Here is a 16277-nt window from a genome sequence, read left to right on the forward strand (position 1 = left end):
GTGTATGGCAGACATTGGGAGGATAGTGGTTCAAGTCTACTCTGGGAAGAATTTCAAGAGACTCCCACTTCAGTTAATAAAAAGATGTGTTCAAGAACAGGCCTGAAGACCAATGGAATAGAACTGAGGACCCAGATGTTAAACCACAGACCTATGGCCACCTAATCTTTGACAAGGGAGCCAAAAAAATAGAATGGAACAAAGACAGACTCTTCAACAAGTGGTGCTGGCAGAACTGGTGATGCACTTGTAGAAAATTAAAGTTGGATCCTTCTCTGTCACCCTGCACTAGAATTAAGTCCAAATGGATCAAAGACCTCGAGGTAAAAGCTGACATACTGAAAACTTTGCAAGAAGGAATAGGAGACACACTAAGCCTCCTTGGCACAGGTCAAAATGTTCTCAATAAGGAGCAAGAAACACAACAAATCAGAGAAAGGCTGGATAAGTGGGACTGCACTAAACTGCAGAGCTTTTGTATGGCAAAGGACATAGCTAGTAAACTAATTAGGAAGCCTACAGAGTGGGAGAAGATCTTCACCAACCATACAACAGACAAAGGCTTCATATCTAAAATATATCAACAGCTCAAAAAATTTAATCAATCCAAAACTAATCTCCAAAATAACAACCATCCCATTATAAGATGGGCCAAAGACTTAAAGAGAGTCTTCTCTGAAGAAGAAACAAAAATGGCCTAGACACATGAAGAAATGCTCAACATCTCTGGTCATAAAAGAAATGCAAATCAAAACAACTCTAAGATTCCACCTCACTCCAGTTAGAATGGCCATGATCAAGAAATCTAATGACAACAGATGCTGGAGGGGATGTGGCCAAGAGGGATCACTACTACACCAGTTGGTGGGAGTGCAGACTTGTTCAACCACTATGGAAAGCAGTATGGCAGTTCCTCAAAAGACTAAACGTAGAGCTCTCCTATGACCCAGCAATTCCACTACTTGGCATTTACCCAACCGTCCAGAAACAAGGGCATACTAAATCCACGAGCACAGTGATGTTCATTGCAGCACTATTTACCATAGCAAAGATATGGAACCAACCCAGATGTCCCTCAGTTGATGAGTGGATCAACAAGATGTGGTATTTGTACACAATGGAATTCTATGCTGCTGTCAAAAAGAACAATATCACCCCATTTGTAAGGAAATGGAAAGACTTAAGAAAAAGTCATATTATGTGAAGTAAGCCAGACTCAAAAGAACATAGGCTCAATGGTTTCCCTCATTTGTCATAATCAGTAGAACCTTGGACTCTTCTAGCAGAGATTTACAATAGAGCAAAACCTAGATACATAAGACCATACAGTGTGATGCTAAATGAAAGGACCTCTAGGATATAGAAACAAAAGCCATATAATGAGTGATTGTTGTCCTTAATGTACTGTGTTATCTCTCATCTCTTTTGCTTTCCCTTGGTTACCTCATATTGTTACAGTATCTCACTTTGTTACCTGATATATCAGATATATTTGTATTTGGTTATTTGAAATTGGATAGGGAAGGGGGGAAAACAGGATGAGGGGTGGGGGTGTGGTGGAGGGAAATGGGGACCAAGACATGAGAAGGGGTATCAATGTATATAAAGTAATGCACCTTCTATCTGGTGAATATAATGCAACCCTTCTAGTAATCACAATAAATATTTTTAAAAAATTAAGGAAAAAGATGGGTACAAGAGCAAACCCAGCAAGGAAGAGGAGAATGTAGAATGTAACTGTATCTGACAAAGGTGACCTCAACACAAAGCTCTATGCTCTTAGAAAAATAACCGAAGCGGGGCCGGGAGTTTGGCCTAGTGGTTAAAGTGCTTGCCTCGCATGGATGAAGACCCGGGTTCGGTTCCTCGGTACCACATACATAGAAAAAAGCCGGAAGTGGTGCTGAGGCTCAAGTGGTAGAGCTCTAGCCATGAGAAAGTCCAAGGACAGGGTTCATGCCCTGAGCTCAAGCCCAGGACTGGCAAAAAAAAAAAATACCCGAAGCAAAGAGTGAGAGCTCCATGGCCATGGGGTATAACACCTACCCAGTATGTACACTAGCCACATTTCAAACCCTGATATTCCCAGGAAACAAAATGTTAAACACATATACATGAAGGTATGTATGCATGTATTTATGCATGTATATACATATTCATATGCTATATATATTCATTATGCTATATTAAGAACTAACAGTTCATCACAGTGACTTCAGCTGACCTGATGGAGAGATGAGTTAAAAGTGTCCCAGGTGCTGGTGGCACAAGCCTGTAATCCCAGCTGCTCAGAAGGCTGAGATCTGAGGATCACAGTTCAAAGCCAGCCTGGACACAAAAGTCCATGAGATGTTTTTCTCCAATTAACCAGCAGAAAACCAAAAATAGCACTTGGCTCAAGTCGTAGGGCAGTAGCCTTGAACAGAAGAGCTCAGGGACAAAGCCCAAGACCAGAGTTCAATTCCCATGATCAACAACAACAACAAAAAAATGTGTAACAGTGATGCCATATATTTGTTCAAAATGACAAAGACATTCTACATAAACAGTTTCCTAAACTGATAATGTTATATAGTTAATTATTAACTATGTAACATGTCTGTTTTTGTCTGTGATCGTTGATTAGCCTTGGCAGAGATCTGGTGTCAAGTCCACAACTTGACAGCTCACACCTGTAATCCTAGCTTCTTAAGAAGATGAAATCTGTAGAATCTAAGCTAAAAGACACTGGGGAAAAAAGTTCTCTTGACTTAATCTCTAAAATAAGTAGCAAAAAAATCTGAACTGGAGCCAAGCTCAAAGGATAGAGCTCTAACATAGCAAACATGTGACATTAGATTTAAACCTCTGTATTGCCAAAAGAGGTAGCAGGAGACCATTTCTCAAAAATGCTGATTGTTCTAACACCTAAGAAATGAAGAACTGGTGTTCATAGTTGCACTAAGTATTTTTCAACACATAAATCACTCAAGTTGGCAATATTTTTGTTAAATTTTAGTCTTTGAAAAAGCAATATTTTAAAATATAACAGAGTGGATAATTTGTTACAGAATAGAAAGATTCATGCCAAAAAAATGCTGAAGAAATGCAGAATGAGTATGCTTCTTTAATAAAATGCTCCATCCATCATCATTTACTATCAACATACCTCTCTGGTAGAGTTACACACAGTGATCATTACACAGGCATTGGGTGAGACAGGTTTGCTGCTGCTGGCACTCTATAGTACAATGTATGTCACACCAATTTTCTTATCACTGAATAGGAATGATTAAACATACCATATAGGGTTGTGTCTGTAGAGCCTGGGTAATTTCACTGGGTACCTTCTGTTTGCAACCATTTATATTTGCATCTGTTTCAGATAGAAACATGTTCTTTGTGAAAAGCAAGGCCTTAATTAGGTGTCAGCCTGAAACATGAGGCCATATTTCCCACTCCCACATCATTAGGATGTATGTATGATTGGATTAAGACACATGCAAAGTTACTATATGTGATTTAGAGGGGGTTGCTACTGAATGTATTTCAAAGGGAAGCTAATTATATCAGAGAGTGCAAATATTTAAAGAATACAACATCTGTCTGTGATGATTAATACTAAGATATGAGAAAGCATTAAATCTCTTTAGTGTACTTCAGGGTATAGCACTGGAAATCTGGTAGGAAATTGAGATTCAAGAGATAAGATGTCAGAGCCCAGATAAATCAAAGCATTGGGCCATGATCAAAGTGATTTTAAGGAGACTAATCAGATACAGCATTGGTTTTCTTCTATCATCTGCATGAAGAAAAGCTGATGCTTGCAAAAATTATGCCTCTAGGAATATTATAAATGCAATAAAATTCCTAGCTTATTCACAAAGATGAGACAGTTTAAATTTATCAAAATGTTTATTGTTGTCATTGTGACTAGAATTTAGTGTTTTAGAGAAAGAAAAAACTGTCACTCAGAATGTTCTTGTTGAACCCCACATCCTACTTTGAATTTCCTATTGTAAGGGTCTGAGAATTTCCCATTCTACTTTATATTCTTGAAAACAATTATTTCAAATTGCTTAATATACCAAGTAGCTTCTTCTCTGTGCAGTAGCTTCCTGTTCTAACAACAGGGCTTGAAGGGGTAACAAAAGATGAGATAAATATCAATTGTATTAACCTAGAGTCTAAATTACTTGACTAAGACTTGATGTAAATTAAATGCATGTTACAATAATTATTTTTCATTTTCCTATGGTCATTATTATTCGTAAGTTTTTTTCATCAAATATACATTGGAAATGAAGTAGTGGGAGCAAATTCATTTACCAATGTGAAAATCACTTTTATGCTCAATTTCATTTCAAGGCATCCTTTTTGTAAGATGCAGAATTATAGAATCTATCCTTAGGGAATCTTCTTATCATATGGTTCTGTTGCCAAAATACTTTGAAGGAGAATGAAGAAAATGGTTAAGGATGGTTAGTTGTGTCCAAAATTGCCCTTTATGTATTGCTGTTGGATGTGTGGCTTGAACTCAGGGCCTGAGTGCAGTTCCTGACGGTTTATATCCTCAATTCTAGTGCTCCTCGACTAGGAGCCATAGCACTAATTTCTGGTTTTCTGTTGCTTAACTGGAGATCAGTGTCTCATAGACTTTCTTCCCTGGCCTGACTTTGAACTGTGATCCTCAGATTTCAGCTTCCTGAGTAGATAAGGTTATAGGCATGAGCCACTGGCACCAGGCAAAACTGCATTTTTTCTATTCATGAGTGTCTCTGTGAATGTAATAGCAGAATGCAACCTTATGAATTACAAGCTTCTGTTGGGCTATACCTATCCTTTACTTACAAGCCATTTTCCATGCTTTTAGTATTTGTTATCATAGCACCAATTTCCATATATTGCCATCTATACTAATTCTCTGTTGTTGAAATGGCAAATTAGTAAATTAAAAAAAAATGTTGCTAGCAAAGCCCTAGAGGGAGTGGTGCAGACAGCCAGCCAGAGACGAATACTCTACCCAATAATATGAGTTAAAAAACAGGTTCCAATCCCACTAAGAAATGTTAAGAATCCGGGGTAATGAAGTTGAAACAAAAATGTGCAAGGTTCCCATTATGGAAAGATTGAGAATTCAAAGCATTTGAGCTCGCGTGTTACTAATACACCTGGTATTTGAGTGCTCAAGCAGACACCCATACTGTTGATAAGCCTTAAGACTTAGTGATAGCATGTTTAAACAAGGAATGTACAGTGAGTCACGTGCCTCCACAATTAAACAATTTGGAATTATCAGCAATCACAATTAAACAATTATAAATTAATTAAGCAATTACAAATTGAACAATTTGTCATTAGTACTGCAAAATCATTCCTTAACTAATCTTACATGTGTCTCCACCCATCCCATATAGCACTGCTAGAAGAATTTAATAAACTCAAAATTTATGTTTAAATGTTTAGCTTATATCTTAGAGATGCTTTATAAAAAAGTCAATTATGAAATGAATCATTAGGACATGCAGCCATCCTCCATAGTGTGAAATTTACTTCTGATACAGTAAGTTCTGATACAAACGTTCTGTTATAATGCAGAGAAAAATGGCACAGCTGCACATTGACTATAATAGCCTAAGTAGTTTAAACATGATAATGGTTCCAACTTTAAATTTAAATAAAAAGGCTAATTGGACTAGACTGCAAACAAAAAGAATGTGCCTGCGTAGTAATTTATCTATCTTAATAGCTTGAAGAGAAAGGGCAGGGAAAGTTAATAGAGATTTTCTTTTAATCTAGAAATAGAACTCAGAACTAAAATGGAAAATGTTCATGCAAAAAGAAAATGTGGGGAAATTAAGAGATTAAGAGATCATGGCTGACTGAGAACTTCCAAATCAAACTGGATTGTTGAGAAGGGAAGTGAGAAGTATAATTAGCATTTTATTAATGTTATGTGCCATTTAGCATATTCAAAATTGTTTAATTGATAGCATAGCATTTGTCTCCGGTTGACTAATACATTTATAATGTCAGCATTTTACATAGCAACCAGAAGACATTTTTTAAAAATTGATTTTATCTTTACTTTCCAACAGAAGGTGTACTTTCTAACATTTGGAAAGGTTAGTTACACAAAATACCTTTTTTGTGTTTACCTTAGCAATATGGGATTTCTTCCACCCAGAGAATTCCTTTCAAACGTCTAGCATTTGGTTTGAAATTTTCTCAGATTTTTTGTCATTATTGTGTTTAAACTACAAGAAGGTGAAAGTGGCGAACTGGGGAAAATATTTGTGCCCCTATCACAGTATCATACCTAACACTGTAAACTTCTTAAGAAGGAGAAGATATGTCACATTTACTGACAAACTTTCCTTCTTTGTGGAGCATTTTTCATAGGCTGCATTTCCTATCTAAGATTTTTTTTGCCAGTCCTGGGCCTTGAATTCAAGGCCTGAGCACTCCTTGCACTTTCTCAAGGCTAGAGCTCTACCACTTGAGCCACAGCACTACTTCTGGCTTTTTCTGTGTAAGTGGTACCAAGTTGAAACACAAGAATACTGGTAGTCTGGCTGTTCTGGAAGTAAATGTTATCCATGGAACTGTAGCATGTGGAATGAGGTGCCTGTGAAACACAAGGTTTAGAAGGAAAAATTAGCCCTTGACACTAAACAAGGGACCATTTCAGGAGCTTTCCTCTTTCCTTCCTTCCTTCCTTCCTTCCTTCCTTCCTTCCTTCCTTCCTTCCTTCCTTCCTTCCTTCCTTTTTTGCTTTCTAAACTGACATTTTAAGCTTATTTTTATTTGAAAATGCTAAAAGCAGGGTTACAGTTGCATAAGTCAAGCAAAGAAGATATTTTCTTTTGAGCAATGTCACTCCTTCCCTTACTGTCTCCCAGTTTAGCACTCACATCTCACCCATTGTGAGACAGCATAGTTCATTTTCAACACAGTGTCGAAAGAGTACCACTGCTGCATTTGTTTACTCATTATTCCTCTATTTCTGTGCCCCCTCCTTACATTCCCAAAGATATAGACAAATGAAACAAAATGGAAAGAAAACAAAAACAACAAGGAAGAAAAAAATCCTCCAAGGGCTTTCTTGCAATAGGATGAGTTGCTGTGAGGTCTAAATGTAGCAACCAATAATTCACCCAGCAATCTAAACATCTAAAAGTGATGACTAGAGAGCCGAGAGTTTGGCCTAGTGGTAAAGTGCTTGTCTAGCATGCATGAAGACCTGGGCTTGATCCCTTGGTACCACATGTGTAGAAAAAAGCTGGAAGTGGTGCTGAGGCTCAAGTGGTAGAAGAGCTCTAGCCTTGAGAAAGTCCAAGGACAGGGCTCAGGCCCTGAGCTCAAGCCCAGGACTGGCAAAAAATAGAAAATAAAATAATAACTAGACATGTAAACAATTAGGTACATATGAACTATCACTAAGAGCTAGCCATCAGGCATTAGAAACAAAGCCTAGCTGTCTCAAATGTTGCCTTTAAGTGAAAAAGACACAGATATATTCAATTTTTTCAAAATATCTTTCATAATGAATGAAGTTCAGAATTAAATAGAAAAAGGAAAGCTGTAATAACAAGAACAATTGGAAATCTAGAAAATGAAGCATATATCTGCTTTTAAAACTTCAACAAGAAAGCATCATTTTTCATTGCCTCAATAAGTCAATCATTGGACCCAGAGTGTGGCCTAGTAGCAGAGTGCTTGCCCAGTATGCACCAAGCCCTGGATACCACATACACTGAAAAAAGCTGAAAGTGGTACTGTGGCTCAAGTAGTAAGTAGAGCGCTAGCCTTGAGAGAGCATGACAGTGTCCAGACTTTGAGTTCAAGCCCAAGGACTGCCAAAAAGGAAGGAAGGAAGGAAGGAAGGAAGGAAGGAAGGAAGGAAGGAAGGAAGGAAGGAAGGAAGGAAGGAAGGAAGTCATCCTTATGACATGTTGATTTTGAACTTTTAACCCACAACCATAAAAGAACAATATTTTATAGATGTTTTTGTTGCTGTTGTTATTTTGTGCTAGTTCTAGGGCTTGTACTCGGGTCTGGGCTTTGGAAATGTATATGAAGATAATGACTTTAAGATATTATTTCAATAACATCTTCTAAATTTTATGAACAAAGCAATTTGGTATTCTAATCCACCGCTTAGTCTCCTGCACATTTGTTAAAATGCTATTGTCTTTACGTAGTTGAACACAGGAGTTGCCATTTAACAAAGAAGCTTCTGAATGCAATATATATTGATCTATATAATCATTTTCAAAATTCTCCCATCCCTCCCATATAACCACCCCTTCCCTCACTCTTCTGAATTCTTAGGATCTACATTATATTCTGGACTTCTTTTATCTCTCTCTTTTCCTCTGCCTTTGTCCTCTCCTTTCCCCCTTGACACCACCACACCTTTTTAACTATCTTCTTCCTAGGTTTTTATTTTCTTTGCCATTCTAAGGAATTATGCTATCTGAGGTCTTCATCAAATCTACTATACATTTAACTATATCATTTCCATTAGAATTTGGCTCAATGTAGAATCAGAAATAGATGACAGCCTCATATATTGAATCAAGGGTTTACCAGGTATTCAGAATACTTTGAGAAAGAAAGTTCAAAGCCAATCTGGGCATTAAAGACCATGAGACTCTTAACCTTCAATTAACCACTAGAAAACTAGGAATGAAACTGTGGATCAAGGTGATAGAGCACTAGCCCTGACCAAAATGCTCAAGGACAGCTGCCAGGCCCAAATGCAAGCCCCACGACTGAAATAAATAAATGCATAAATATATTTATCCATCTCTGTGTTATAAAGAAAATAAGAATAAAATGCATAATATTATAAAGTATATTACAGTCTTTTGCCTTCTATTTTTAATATGCTAAAAGATCAGATCTGGTGTATCAGGAAGGGTTGCCTCTAGTGCCTGGTAATTAAAATTAAATACTGGAAAAGCTCCTTTGGAACAGTTCTTAAAAATCAATCATATTTAAAATCAGAATACATTTGTCAATGTTCTCCTTTATAGATCATCCCTATTATGCACAATTTTGTTTGCAATTTTAGCATTTTGGTCAAAGCATCTAGGAGTCCTGGAGAGATGTGTTTTCCATTAAACTTATCCCTCTTGACATTCTTAATGGCACACCCTTTGTCACTTTGTGCTCAATGAGGAATTATTTCTGTTCTTTGGATTTTATTTCTGTATTCCTTCCATAACTACAGCAAATCTGAAGTAGACATTAGCATCTGCACTGGTTTAGATAGAAATGCCTCAAAAAAGCATATAAATACCTTTGATCAGAAAGTCTTTGTACCCAAATGCCCACTTGCCTATTTTGTTTTAGTTAATAAGCTTAATTCAAAACATATCTTTCCTGAGAAAATCTTTCAAGAGTTCTATAGATTAATAATAATAGTTACCAGAAATGGAAAATTTCATCTGAGAAATAGGCATGTTGTATTTATAGTGTTTGTAGTCAATGGTCAAATTTTATGAGGGAGAATAAATATTAGATTGATAAATTCTTCCTTTATTAAAGGAGAAGCTTAAACCTATTTCCATGTATTCAGATCACTCCACACAATAAAACAAGCCCAAAGAAACCACAGCTGGAAAAATGGGAAGATAATTCTATTGAAAAGGTAGTATCATTAAAGTACATAAGCAAAATCTTATAACCATAACAAAAAATAGTTGGAAAGTAAGGAAGTGAAAGAATTAAACAGTTCAAATTTGAAATTAAAAAAGTATCTTTTATAAATGAGACTTTGGGAAATATCACCATATCTTTTTTTCTTGTTCTGTTTTGTTTTTATTTTGCCAGTCCTGGGGCATGAACTCAGGGCTTGAGCACTGTCCCTGGGTTTTCTCAAGGCTTGAACTTTACCATGTGAGCCACAGCACCACTTCTGGCTTTTTCTATGTATGTGGTACAAGGGAATCAAACCCAGGTCTTTGAGCATACTAGGCAAACACTCTGCCACTAGGCCAAATATCACCATATTCTATCTCTACTTTATATGTAAGTGATGTAAATATAACTACGTAATATTTTTCCAATTTTCAAAATGATAGAAATATCTAACGCAGTATAAGCCTGGGCTTATAGGGAATGTCTCACAGGGAGTCCAGAATATCTCTCCTGTATCAAAGCATTACTACTATAAAGCCTCAAAAATCTCATTAGCCAATATTCAAAGTGAACTTTGGGAATGTTCTTTCTACAGCTGTTTCTAGGCTACTCTCTCTTTCCCTTTGCTTTTCTCATATCTTTATCAGCACACACACATCACATCAATAAATTAATAATTTCATAGCTTTCTACATACATGTTCTGAGTATTGATGCTTTCACAAATAAATCATTTTATTTATTTAAGAAAAAATGTAATAGCCAGGAGCTGGTGGCTAAGACCTGAGGATCACGGTTTGAAGCCACACCAAACAGAAAAGTTCATGAGATTTTTTTTTAATCTCCAATTAACCACCAGACTACTGAAAATGAAGCTGTGGTTCGAGGCTCATGCTAGCCTTGAACACAATAACTCAGGGACAGAGCCGAGGCCCTGAGATCAAGCTCCAGGTGTGGCACAAAAAAGGAAAAAAAAAAAGTAAAGAAGCAAACAAATAATAGCAATCTTTTTTAGGAAGTAGACTATAGTTTTATTATTTACATCTTAAAGCTACAGCAAAATTGTCGCTGCCCGCCGCAAGGACACATCACTTCGGAGGCGGACTGGGAATGATCACAGACTCAAATCGCTGCAAGCAGAGGTCATTTATTTCTCTCTCCTTTCTTCTCTGCCTCTCTCCTTTCTCCTTCTCTCTTCTCCCTCCTCTGTCTTTTCTCCCTTCAGAAACCCCACACTGTTTATAACCTTAAGCAGCCAATCACAGTAAAGGTCATCTGCAAAGCAGCAAACAATCCTGGAAGAAATCTAGCGATCCACTCTATCCACAAGCACGGAAGAAATAAATCAACAAATGCAAAGAAACTTCCTGGTCAGCAAGTACTGACTCATTAGCGAGCTGCCAGGTGCCATCTGATCATCTTACTTCCTCAGGAGGCTGAAAGCAATGTCTCCAACACAAAATGAATGCAAAAAATACTGATAACCACATATATTCCTGGAACCTAAAAGAACATTTTTGAAAAATCAATCAATAGAATCCCCTATGTGAACAGAATAAAGTAAAAACAATATTACATAGCTATCTCAGGAGAAAAAGTTAAGGAAATGCAGAACACACTCATACACTGACTTACTAATCAAGACTTAAAAGATGGCATTCTAATAAATGACAAATACATTAAAAACTGAAGCATATTTTTATAATTATTTTGGACTAGAATATTCAATATTACAAGATTTTTCGAACAAAGTAAATATTTTCATTCTCTGAAATACCTTATTGTTCCAAGAATCATTAGAGACTCTTCTTGCAGGAATGTTACAACCATTTGTCTCCTTCATGGAAGAGGCACATTTTTCCATCACTGTGATCACAAAGGGTTAAAAAATTTATTTTTACCCCTGCGTGGAAGGCATGGATTTCAACATGGGAGCCTTTTCTTTTCTCTGCCAGGTAAAATTCATTTGCACTAGCAATACTGAATTTTCTCCATCTCTCAGGAGGCATGGGGTCAGGCAGCTGTCCAGCTCTTATACAAACTCTCAGCTTAATAATTTTTATATTCCCTTCTGCAGTACACAGCTGCGTGTCACCTGCCTCCCTCTTCTGTGTGCCACCAGACTGGAGCAAAAAAAATGGTGCTGCTACTGACAGCAATAATAAATTGTATCTCTAATCCAGAAATTTTGTGTTGGAATTCCTGATCAATTACTATCCCTCTAAAACGAGGGATGCCTTTTCTAAATGGCATAAACTTAAGCAATACATAAAACTAGTTGCCACAGATTTCTTTAAATATGCCTTAAACATGGCCCATTTTGTGCTGTGGTTTAAAATAATACTTTCCTGTTGCTATAAAGGTCATGTACAGAAGATTACAGTTCCATAATTTAGGAGAACATTTCCTTTTGAACATTGTTACAGCTCTCCCTCTCCCTCTCCCTCTCCCTCTCCCTCTCCCTCTCCCTCTCCTTCTCCCTCTCCCTCTCCCTCTCCCTCTCCCTCTCCCTCTCCCTCCCTCCCTCCCTCCCTCTCTCTCTCTCCCTCCCTCCCTCCCTCCCTCCCTCCCTCCCCCCCCCCCTCTCTCTCTCTCTCTCTCTCTCTCTCTCTCTCTCTCTCTCTCTCTCTCTCTCTCTCTCTCTCTCTCTCTCTCTCTCTCTCTCTCTCTCTCTATCTGGCTCCTTCCTGTCCTTACCCACAAGTTATGTAGTTCATTTTCAGCATAGGGTCTAGTAAGTACCACCACTGCTTCCTTTGTTAGACCTTCCCCCCTCCATTTTTGAGTGCCTTCAAGTTTTTAAGGAAAATTAAACTTTATTACCCTCTAAATACTTTCTTGTTTCAAACAACATTGTCAGAATGACTATGGAAAAAAATCACCTAAAATGTATTAAATTTTGATATAGAAAAAAATCTAATATAAATGAAAAATGATATGCTGTATTTTTGCTAAATTTTCAATACTTAAAAAAATGATCAGTTTAAAGTCATGAAAATTTAACTCTGGAAGATGCTGTATAGTTTATAAATATCTATATAAATAAACTTCACTGTGAGGGAAAGAAACTCAGTGCTGTTTTGGTTCATTACTGAAAAGAAAGTAAATTTTTATTTATAAAAATATTTGAATATATATAATAAAGTAAACTTCATTCTCTCTTTTGGATACTAATAAAAATACTTGGTAATTTCCAGTATTTTTTTTCCTTTCAGTCCTGGGGCTTGAACTCAGGGCCTGGGAGCTGTCCTAGGCTTCTTTTGCTCAAGGCTAGCACTCTACCACTTGAGCCACAGTGCCACTTCTGGCTTTTTCTGTTTATGTGGTACTAAGGAATTAAACCTAGGACTTTAGGCATGCAAGGCAAGCACTCTATCATTAGGTCACATTCCCAACTTTCCTAATGCTTTTCTGGGCCACTAGGTTAACCTCCAAACATGATCCTCATATATCCATCTCCTGAGTACAGGGATTACATACAGTCAGTCACCACCAGGCCTGGTCTCTGTAGCTGTTTAAAATGTTTTAATTTTAACTTTTATACTAGACATATAACAATTTAAACACCAATATTACATTGTTAGTCACCATTTGACTATGTAATTAGTTTTATGCTTCAAGTTTTATGCTTTTGTCCTACTATTTACTATCTTTATGTTTCAGATTGATGAACTCCCCTTGTCAGGCCTTGTAAAATAGGACTGATATTCATGATAGTTTTACTAGATCCAATATTATTGTTTTTTTCTGCTTTAAATATGTAAGATTCAACTATATCCTGGTTTTTCCCAATTTGTACTGTGAATTCCCCTTGAGTCTAGTGTCTTTTATCATCTTTATTACTTCTTGAGTCCTTGTCTTTGACTTTTAGCTGTTTCATTACAAAGTCTTTTGGTGTCATCCTCTTCGATGTGATTCTGCATCTGGAGTTTTGAGCTCTGTGAATAAGCTTGTTTACAAATTTCACTAGTTTTGAGAACTTCTGAGCTATTATATTTTAAAATAAGTTGTCTTTTTCTTTTTTTGCATTGTATTTATTTATTTATTTTTCATATATTTTTATTGTAATTAATAGAAGGGTTTCATGATATTTGCCAGATAGATGGTGCATTAATTCCCATATATTGATACCCTTTCACATGTCTTGGTCCCCATTTCCCTTTTTCTTTTTTTCTCTCATTTTTTACTATTATAGGAAGAGATAGCTCTTGATTGTCCTATTAACTTTTGCAGACTGTCTTCACTCTATTTCTCCTCTGACTATATATGACAATGATGTGTGTTTACAGATTGTATCTGTAAACTTGCCCATCTCTTCAATGCTGTTATTTCCTTTTCCATTTTACTTGTTACAGTCTTTCATGCCCAAATATCTGTAGGAGCTTTTCTGAATTATTTCTACTGCTTTTGAGAACTGCTTATTGTGTTCATAGCTTTAGTGTGCCACTTTGTTTCTATGTTCCAAAATTCACTGAGCTTCCCTTAAGCAATTACATTGAGGGCTGGGATGTAGCACAGCACTTGCTTAGCAAGTTCCATGCCCTGGGTTTAGATCCCAGCACCAAAAAATAAAAGACAAAATCCAATACATTGAGTTCTTTGTCAGGTAATGCACCCATTTCCATTGGAGGGGCTATGAATTAGTGATACCTAATTGATTTATTTTAGTGATGATATGTTTCTTTGTTAGCTCATGTTTGCCTTGCATTGTTGTGCCTGAATTTGACAAATTACTTTGTTTCAGGCTTGAGACTGGTTTCAGTGATGAAATGCCAAAATGTTGTCTTTAAAGACTTACAGGTTATTTCTTTATGGTTATTTCTTTAATGATAGTGCTTTCTTTTTTTTCCAATATTTTGGGTAACATACTGTCCCTCTCCATTGTACAAATGGAGGCTATTATTTAAGTTATATGTTAAGTTATAAAATATCAGTAGACAGAAACAATAAAACTAAAACAATAACTCGCTACTAATATTAAAAGATTATGATGTGATTTGTGTCAAATAAAAGCATATTGAGATAAGCGAAGAGGGCAAAGCAAAAAATTGATTACCCATTCTTGACTACATGTCAAAGTTTATCAAAAGAGTACAAAATATTTACCATCTTTTCCTTTATTGTTACTAATTTTCTGACACCAATCCAGAAAACTGCACTGTATGAAGTTTTACTTCATACTTCATACAGTTTAAAAGCAAATATCTCTCAAGAACACCTATGTAAATAACCTTAATAAAGCATTGGAAAATTTAATCTCACAATGTAAAATATGCTACCTTTTGACCAAATGAAGTTTACTCAGGAAATCCAAGGTTTATTTAACATTTCACCGTATAAACTGAATAAAAATAAATGAATGTATGATTATTTCCCTTACCAGATTCAATACCCATGTAAACTAAGAACAGAAACTTCCTTCAACTAATCAGAGAACCATAAAAAATCATTAGCTTAGCATTGTAATGGCAAATATTGACAGCTATTCCCATAAAAATCTGTAACAAGGTAAAAATGGCACAAAAAAAGGAAAAGGAAACCAATTGCACAATAAATAAGCTGTGTATCATAACAATTGAATCTACAAAAACATATTAATCTTTATCCTCTATAAACATTTTCTGTTGATGCAGAAAATTTGATAAAATTCAAAGAGAAAAATGAGAAATTGTTAATGTGCAGTGCAGATGTTTCCAAAATTTTCTTAAGAAATTTTTCATTAAGGAAAACACAGATACTAATCAGATGCCTACAGATGGCTTCCATATTAAATAAGAAACAGTGCCAGAAACAATACAAAACATGACATTCAAAGGACTTCCCTTATATGTTTGTGTTTATAAAATATTTTCCTTACTTTACTGTCACAAACAGTCTGTAATGTCAATTTCTTTGTTTATTTTACTTATATTAATGGCTTAGTCTGTAGATAGTACACTAAACATTACATTCTAGCAAGCTCATATTAAATTGATTTAGTTTTAAGTAACTTCTCTATTTTTTTTTGCCAGTCCTGGGCTTGAGCTCAGGGCCTAAGCACTGGCCTTGGACTTTCTCAAGGCTAGAGCTCTACCACTTGAGCCTCAGCACCACTTCTGGCTTTTTTCTATGTATGTGGTACCGAGGAATCAAACCTGGGTCTTCAGGCATGCTAGGCAAGCACTTTAACCACTAGGCCAAACTCCCAGCCCCACTTCTCTATTTTTATTATGCATTTTGTTAACTCTAGGATTATGACATTTACTAATAAGTATACATATCAGTGTGTGGACATGAGTGTATGTGTGTGTGTGTGTGTGTGTGTGTGTGTGTGTGTGTGCACAGACCTAGTAAACTACTTTTGCTCTGAAGAAAATACTACCTTTTTGATAAATAAAGTCAGCCATATTCCTGGTTTTAATTAAAACTATAAAATTCTGTGTGGAGAATTGTTTTAAATATCTTTCTAGAGTATGTGACAAGTCTGCATATTCCAGGTTTCTACACCCCTTGTCAAGCTAGACATATTTCTAGCTACAGTAATTAGCTAAGACTCTTCTTGGGTCCACACTTGAGAATTAATGGTAGCACCATTAACAGGAAGAAATAAAAACCCACAGTCTGAATTTATTTCTTCACACTCTTTCATGGATTGCTTAGCCTCCAACACAA

This window comes from Megascapheus bottae, chromosome 7 (genome assembly GCF_031878675.1).
Source record: "Megascapheus bottae isolate mThoBot1 chromosome 7, mThoBot2.hap1, whole genome shotgun sequence".
NCBI classification, from domain to species: Eukaryota; Metazoa; Chordata; class Mammalia; order Rodentia; family Geomyidae; genus Megascapheus; species Megascapheus bottae.